Consider the following 8,615-nt stretch of genomic DNA (forward strand, 5'->3'; position numbering starts at 1 on the left):
ATCATGTTTCCAAGAACAGAGCCTTCAACATGTTTCCAAGTACTGAGCCTTCATCTTGTTCCAAGTCATCAGCGTCTTGTGCATATCACCAGAGTCATCTTCTGAGTCCTCAACCTTCGTCTGTCCTCACACACAAACTGCTTCACAGTGGCAGTCCAAAAGGGATTTCAGATTGGCTGGGGGGCTAACCCAGAGACCAGGTTTGCATTGCTGGGTCTCAGTTCCTGGTGCGTGTTGGACATCTAAGTGTTCCTATTCCAAGCCAAGAGTATTCCTATTTCAGCCAGCCCATGCCCAGATGCATTCGCCTGCCAGTGGCATGGACCTCAGCCAGCCCCCGGGTTGTGTTGGCTGCATTGCAACACAGGGACTCATGCTCTTGAGCTCCTGTCTGCGCTTGCAACATTAGGCTGGGGTGAGGTTAGCTCTACCAGGCAGACAGGCAGACAGGCAAAACTGGAATCCAAGCAAGGGTCAGTGGCAGGCAGCAGACAAGTGAGAGTGGAAGTTGAAACAAAGGTCAAAACCAGATATCAGTCCGAGGGGCTCATAAGCGTAAAGCGGGACAGGCTGAACAGGCAAGGCAAGTTCAGGCAAGGCAGACAAGGCAGATTCAGGCTGGGAAGATGAAGTAGGTTCAGGTTGGGCAGATGAAGCTGGAACATGCTGGCGATATGCACTACCAGGGGTAGCTGAACTGTTGCTGAGGCACTATAATGCGTCTGAGGCAGACATGGGGTTTTCCTGCTGCAAGCCTTTTAAATGTCCCAAGGTCGATGCGCATGTGTGCTAGGAGAGGCTAGCGGTGTCCTGCCACAAAGAATACGTTGTCAGGTAAGAAGCACGACTCACAGCATGGACCTGCGAGCCATAAGACACAACACATTATTGGAAACAGGATACTGGGCTTGATGGACCCTCAGTTTGACTTAGTATGGCAATTCTTATATTCTTAAGCAGTGTATTTTTACTTTTATTATATTCCAAAAAGTGTGGTTTAACACTTGTAACAGTTTGTATAACTAACAATACTATATCTCAAAAATAATATAATTTCGTACAAAGCAAAAATTTATATGTTAGAGTACCAACAATGCACCGGAGCTCCACTTGCACTCAAAATGGATCAGCATACACAAAAGTGCAATAAATACTTAATTCCTGGTAGAGTGTGAAAACAGTCACTTCTAATATTTTATTATGGCAACTCCTTAGTTTAAATACAAACTCTTATTGAAAGTCCCCCAACACGGTCCCGTGTTTCGCGACCCGGCTGCTTCAGCGGGGAATTAATTTTAACAGCGATCTGAAACAACACAAAAGTAAATAGCCAGGAATAGAATGGTCTGGACAGACAAATGCCATTGAAGGTGCACTAATGCAATTTAACAATATTTGACAATGTACAACGATCATAGCTGTGTCAGTCTGACATGGTTTTGTAGCAGAGTGCACCCGCGTAGGCATATTGCAAAGGATTTAAACGCTAGTTTTGGGCGCGAAAATCACATCAATTGCTAACCAGATGTATTGCCCAATCGGCGTCGGCCTAACGTGCCGACGTCATTGACCCTAAAAGGAGTTTGCAGCGGGTTCCCCGCTTACGTAGAGTTAGACTGTCCCTCACTATAGTTTACGGGACTATGTACTATATCAACCCAACAGAACCCCCCAGGACATAAAGCTTTGTACTGTCATAAAAAATGACTCCATTCAAGTTCACTGTTAAGCCCATTTGGGGCTACCGTGTTTAGGCGGAAAATCCATCTTTGTTCCTGCCGTAGGAGGATGAGGGGAAAATCCCCTTCTCTTGCTGGGGGAACAATGACATCAATTACGAAAAAATATATGTCAGCCGTTGTATGAGACATTTCTGACCAATGAGCGACTAGTGGGGCATTTTCCCTCTTGGTATTAATACTTGATCTGTGTTCAATAATACGAGTTTTTATACTCCGTTGTGTCTTGCCGACATACAGTAACTTACAGGGGCAAATGATGACGTACACTACCCCGGTTGAGTCACAGTCAGAGGTGCCACCTAATGTGTATGTATGGTTTGTGTTGGGATGTGTGAATTGTGTAATGGTGGAAGTATGAATGCAAACTGAGCAATGACCACAGGGTCTATGCCAGCCCTCCTGTACTGTTTTCCTCGGAGTGTCTGCTGAATCATAGAAACATAGAAACATAGAAATGACGGCAGAAGAAGACCAACCGGTCCATCCAGTCTGCCCAGCAAGCTTCACACATTTGTTCTCATACTTAACTGTTTCTCTTGGCTCTTAGTAACCTTATGTTCTAATTCCCTTTTCACCCCCACCATTAATGTAGAGAGCAGTGCTGGAGCTGCTTCCAAGTGAAATATTAAGTTTGATTAGTTGGGTAAGCGGCAGCATAGCTCTCTGCCATGAAGCAGAGGGCAATGCTGGAAATGTGTGAAGTATCAGTTTTTCTTTTCCCCTGTCATTGAAGCAAGGAGTCATGCCGGACATGCACCGAAAGTGAAGAATGCCTTGAAAGTCACATTAACTATCATCAAATATTGAAAAGCCTAATAATTGGTAATACCTATAAGCCCATGAACCCATCCCTGTTTTTTTTTCTTTTTTTCTTTTCTTTTTTTAATTGGGAGATGGATGCCCTTCATCCTTCTACTCTGTGAAGGTGGACACCTACCACCGGCCACTGGCATCCCGCTCCGTTAATGCCTCTGTGGCTACTGCCGCTCCATGCAGTGTTTTACTACCTGCTCTTTATATGCGTCCTCTAGAACTGATGGATCCCATCCCTGGGTTTTTTTATTATTTATTTAATTGGGAGATGACAGCCCTCCATCCTTCCGCTCCGTGAAGGTGGACACCTACCACTGGCCACTGGCATCCCGCTCCGTGAATGCCTCTGTGGCTACTGCCGCTCTGTGCAGTATTTTACTACCTGCTCTTTATATGGACACCTACCACTGGCCACTGGCATCCCGCTCCGTGAATGCCTCTGTGGCTACTGCCGCTCCGTGCAGTATTTTACTACCTGCTCTTTATATGTGTCCTCTAGACCTGATGGATCCCATCCCTGTTTTGTTTTTTGTTTTTGTTTTTTATTTAATTGGGAGATGACAGCCCTACATCCTTCCGCTCCATGAAGGTGGACACCTACCACTGGCCACTGGCATCCCGCTCCGTGAATGCCTCTGTGGCTACTGCCGCTCCGTGCAGTATTTTACTACCTGCTCTTTATATGCGTCCTCTGGACCTGATGGATCCACAATATTTATCCCATGCCCCTTTGAAGTGCTTCACAGTTTTGGACTTCACCACTTCCTCCGGAAGGGCATTCCAGGCATCCACCACTCTCTCCGTGAAGAAATTCTTCCTGACATTGGTTCTTAGTCTTCCTCCTTGGAGCCTCAGCTCGTGACCTCTGGTTCTGCTGATTTTTTTCTGTTGGAAAAGGTTTGTCATTGTCTTTGGATCGTTAAAGTTTTTCAAGTATCTGAAAGTTTGAATCATATCACCCCTGCTCCTCCTTTCCTCCAGGGTGTACATATTTAGATTCTTCAATCTCTCCTCGTATGTCAACCGATGAAGACCCTCCACCTTCCTGGTCGCCCTTCTCTGTACCGCCTCCAACTTGTCCTTGTCTCTTTGTAGATACGGTCTCCAGAACTGAACACAGTACTCCAGGTGAGGCCTCACCAAGGACCTGTACAAGGGGATTATCACTTCCCTTTTCTTACTCGATATTCCTCTCTCTATGCATCCCAGCATTCTTCTGGCTTTTGCAATCGCCTTGTCGCATTGTTTCGCCGACTTCATATCATTAGACACTATCACCCCAAGGTCTCTCTCCTGCTCCGTGCACATCAGCCTTTCCCCCCCCATCGAATACAGTTCATTCGGATTTCCACTCCCCAAATGCATGACTTTGCACTTCTTGGCATTGAATTTCAGCTGCCATATCTTCGACCACTCTTCCAGCTTCCTTAAATCCCGTCTCATTCTCTCCACTCCTTCCGGCGTGTCCACTCTGTTGCAGATCTTAGTGTCGTCCGCAAAAAGACAAACCTTACCTTCTATCCCGTCCGCAATGTCGCTCACAAAGATATTGAACAGGACCGGTCCCAACACCGATCCTTGCGGTACACCACTTAAAACCGCTCTCTCTTCAGAGAAAGTTCCATTTACCATCACGCATTGTCTTCTGTCCGTCAACCAGTTTGCAATCCAGGTCACCACTTCGGCACTCACTCCCAAGCTTTTTGTTTTATTCACCAGTCTCCTGTGCGGAACCGTATCAAAAGCTTTGCTGAAATCCAAGTAGATGACATCTAGCGCTCTTCCTTGATCCAATTCCTTGGTTACCCAGTCGAAAAAGTCAATCAGATTTGTCTGACAGGATCTTCCCCTGGTGAATCCATGCTGCCTCTGGTCCATCAATTCTCCGGACTGTAGATATTTCACTATTCTCTCTTTCAACAGTGACTCCATTACTTTTCCCACCACCGAAGTGAGGCTAACCGGTCTGTAGTTACCAGCCTCTTCTCTGTTCCCACTCTTGTGAAGCGGGACCACCACCGCTCTTCTCCAATCACTCGGCACCACTCCCGTTTCTAGGGATCTATTGAACAGGTCACACAGCGGACCCGCCAGCACATCTCTGAGCTCCCTCAGAATCCTTGGATGAATCCCATCAGGCCCCATGGCTTTGTCCACTTTCAGATTCTTTAGCTCTTCCCATACATTTTCTACTGTAAAATGATTTTCATCTATTCCACTACCCTCCAGCTTCTTGTGTAGAAATGGTCCTTCTCCAGGGTCTTCTTTAGTGAATACAGAGCTGAAGTATTCATTTAATATTTCTGCCATTTCTTCGTCTCTCTCCACACATTGATCATTTCCACCTTTCAATTTCACTATACCACTATGGACTTTTCTCTTTTCGCTGATGTATCTGAAAAATGTTTTGTCACCATTTTTTATCTCCTTGGCAATCCTCTCTTCCGCTTGACTTTTTGCCAACTTGATTAATTTCTTCGTCTCCCTCAGTTGAATCAAATATTCTTCTTTGTGCTCCTCCCTTTGGGATCTTTTATATTTTTTGAATGCTGTTCTTTTAGCTTTAATTTGTCAGCCACCTCGTTTGAGAACCAGATAGGTTTCATTTTCCTTTTGCTTTTCTTTACATTTCTAACATAAAGAGTAGTTGCCTTGGTGATTGCTCCTTTTAGATTGATCCACTGCTGATCCACATCTCTCTCATTCTCCCATCCATTTAGTTCTTCCTCTAGGTACTTCCCCATTTCCTCAAAGTCTGTGTTTTTGAATTGTAAAACTCGGGTCTTTGTGGTTCTTTTCCCTATTCTTTTAGTGATATTAAACCATATTGTTTGATGATCACTGGTGCTGAGGTGGGTGCCCACCTCGACATCAGAGACATTATCTGCATTAGTGAGCACTAAGTCGAGTATATTTCCTTCTCTCGTGGGTTCTAATACCATTTGTTTGAACAAAGCTACTTGCATGGCATCCACTATTGCTCTACTATTTTTAGATTCTGCAGATGGGATTTTCCAGTCTACATCTGGCATATTAAAGTCACCCACGATCACCACTTTTCCCTTCTTACCTATCTTATGGATGTCTTCAACCAGGTCTCTGTCCAGCTCTTCCTTTTGGTTCGGGGGCCTGTAAACCACTCCAATATAAATTGATGCTCCATCATCTGTTTTTAGGTCTACCCATAGTGCTTCTTCCTTGCCCCAACTTCCTTGTAGCTCAGATGCTTGGATATTGTTTCTGACATAAAGAGCCACACCTCCCCCTTTTCTATCCACTCTGTCCTTCCTTAACAAGTTATAGCCTGGTATTGCCGTATCCCAATCATGAGATTCTGTGAACCATGTCTCTGTGATAGCAACAATGTCCACTTCTGCCTCTATCATTAGGGCCTGCAGATCTGGTATTTTATTTCCCAAACTATGAGCATTTGTGGTCATAGCTTTCCAGGTACTCTCTTTAAGATTATTGCTTTTCCTGTACTCCTTATGAGACTTTAGTTGAGATTTGTTATTCACTTCACTCTTTCCTTTTGCAGTTGTGCCACTGATGCCAGAGTTATCCATCTCAATTTGCTTTTTCTTTTGGTTATGTATCTTGAAATTCTGCATGCATTGGTTTTCTCTCTTTTCTGGTAACACTTCAATGTTTTTCTCTAGGACTTCAGTTTTTAATATAGGGAAGGCTTTTTGTTCTTGTTGCATTTGATACTGTGTGTGTCTCCTAGTAACTGGTCCAATTCTACCAGAGCCCACTGTAATCCTGGTTTTTAATGATTTACTTAATGACCTGCTTGAGTGGGGGGGTATACTTGTTGGCTGCAAATCTGTCACGAATGGGTGACTATGGGACACATGTGTAATCCTACCTGAGCCTACTGTATTTCTTTTTCTTGACTCCTGGTTATTCTTTGGTATTGGGGAATTATTTTCTGAGTAATGCAATGTGGGTGTATTTTTTGTAATTAAAGCTAATTGAGCTTTAACCTCAGTCAGCTCCTTTTTCATAGAAGAGAGATGTGCACAGATTGGGCAAGTTCTACGTTTCCAGATGTTTTCCCTCAGAATAAAGGCTCCACAACAGTTGCAAAGGATAGTTCTCATATTGGTAAAGTTTTGGGTTGGTGATTCTTAGATGGTAACAATTTACTAATTTATCTTGTTGCTAATGCTAATTTAGTCAGTCTATATTAGAAATTAAAGGCCAGGGGTGGGTGGGTAGAGGGGTAGGGAAACAAACAGTTGAACCTGGGACAAGCTGAGTAGAGCAGGACACTTTCTGGAACTTTATTCGTCCTTAAGCTATTAAAGATCCCTCAGCACTTCTGTGCCAATATTAAGCAGATTATTAAAGAACAGCTATACAAAATAGAAATGCAGTTATACTGGATCTTAAAAAACAGACAGTTTGCAAGGAACCAATTATAATTATTATATAATAACAGACCTAGAGAAAGGTATAAACTGAGCAGTTCTACTTCACAGAGAACTCAGATATTAATGGAGCACAGAGCAATGATCAGAAGGAAAAGTGAAAGTAAACCAGCAGGGTTTTGGGGTTTTTTTTTTTGTTTTTGTGGTTTGTTTTTTTCCCCCAGAAAGACCACCACCAAAATTAAGAGTAAGAGCACTTGAAAGAAGGGAGATTGAGAGACTTTTTCCCCAGAAAGAGCACCACAGAAATTAAGAGTAAGAGCACTTGAAAGAAGGGAAATTGAGAATTGAATCAACTAATATGTCCCTTACATTTCTACCCCTTCGGTAGGTGAATCTAAGATCCGAATTGAAAAGTTTGTCTAAGGCTAACGCCGTCCAGTGTTCACATATGAGTGCAGAAATTGTCTTACTCTGTGTAGAAAAGGGTAAGATACAGTTGACTGTAGGGTCATGATTCTGCGATTGCGGAAGGAATAAAAGATCTCTATTAGTATATAGAGCTCTTTTGAATGCTCTCTTCAAAACCTTATGAGGATATCCTCTTTCCTGAAACCAAAGCATCATTTGCTGGGCTTGAAAAATGTATTCAGATGTAGAAGAACACAATCGCTGGAGTCTGAGAAACTGATCAGTGGATATATTATGTTTTAAGTGGTAGGGGGTGAAAGCTATCAAATGCTAGGATAGTGTTTCTATCAGTAGACTTACGATATAGTGAAGTGCTAAATCCTGCATCCTGGTAGGTGAGAATGACATCCAAGAAGGCTACCTGCCTATGATGTATGCAAAAATTGAATTGTAAATTGGGGTTACAATGGTTAAGCCAATCAATAAACCCAAAAAATTGTATGTCTGTTCCTAACCAAATAAGCAGCACGTCATCAATGTATCACAGCCATTTATTGGCCACCACTCAGATCCATAAATATACTGTTCCTCGAAGGCTGCGACATAGAGGCAGGCTAGGCTCGGAGCCATTGTGGCCCCCATCGCCGTACCCTTAATTTGTTGAAAAAACTGAGATTGGAACTGAAAGAAATTTCGTGTCAGTGCCAACCTTGCCAATTGAACCAAAAAGGATGTGGGTACTCTTATCAGAGTTGTCAGAGTGTCCAGAATGTGTTCAATAACTGATAATGCCTCCTCTTGAGGTATATTAGTGTACAATGATATTATGTCAAGTGTCACCAAATAACATGGACCATTTGGAGGATCACAATTATCCAATAGGGTGATTAGATGGGATGAGTCTCTTACGTATGATTTACTTAATGCAATATTAGAGTACCTACATGAGTTTGGCATTTCATACATAAGTTAAAAGATACAATGCCCATGCTTGCAACTCTATAGGATGCAAAATAGCTCCTATCTAAAATTTTGTATTGCATATCCTGGAGTTTAGAGTTAATAGTAATCCACAATAATAATCCACAATAATAATCCACATAATAATCCACATAATAATAGTAATCCACAATAATAATCCACAATAGTAATCCACAATTCACAATTCCAATTCTTCAACATAATACACCACCTAAAAGAATTTCTTTCCGACATGCCCAACAACACAACCTTAAATCCCTAACTTCAATTTTGATCACTACTTCCACGCAACTTC

The sequence above is a fragment of the Rhinatrema bivittatum genome, unplaced genomic scaffold (assembly GCF_901001135.1).
Source record: "Rhinatrema bivittatum unplaced genomic scaffold, aRhiBiv1.1, whole genome shotgun sequence".
NCBI classification, from domain to species: domain Eukaryota; kingdom Metazoa; phylum Chordata; class Amphibia; order Gymnophiona; family Rhinatrematidae; genus Rhinatrema; species Rhinatrema bivittatum.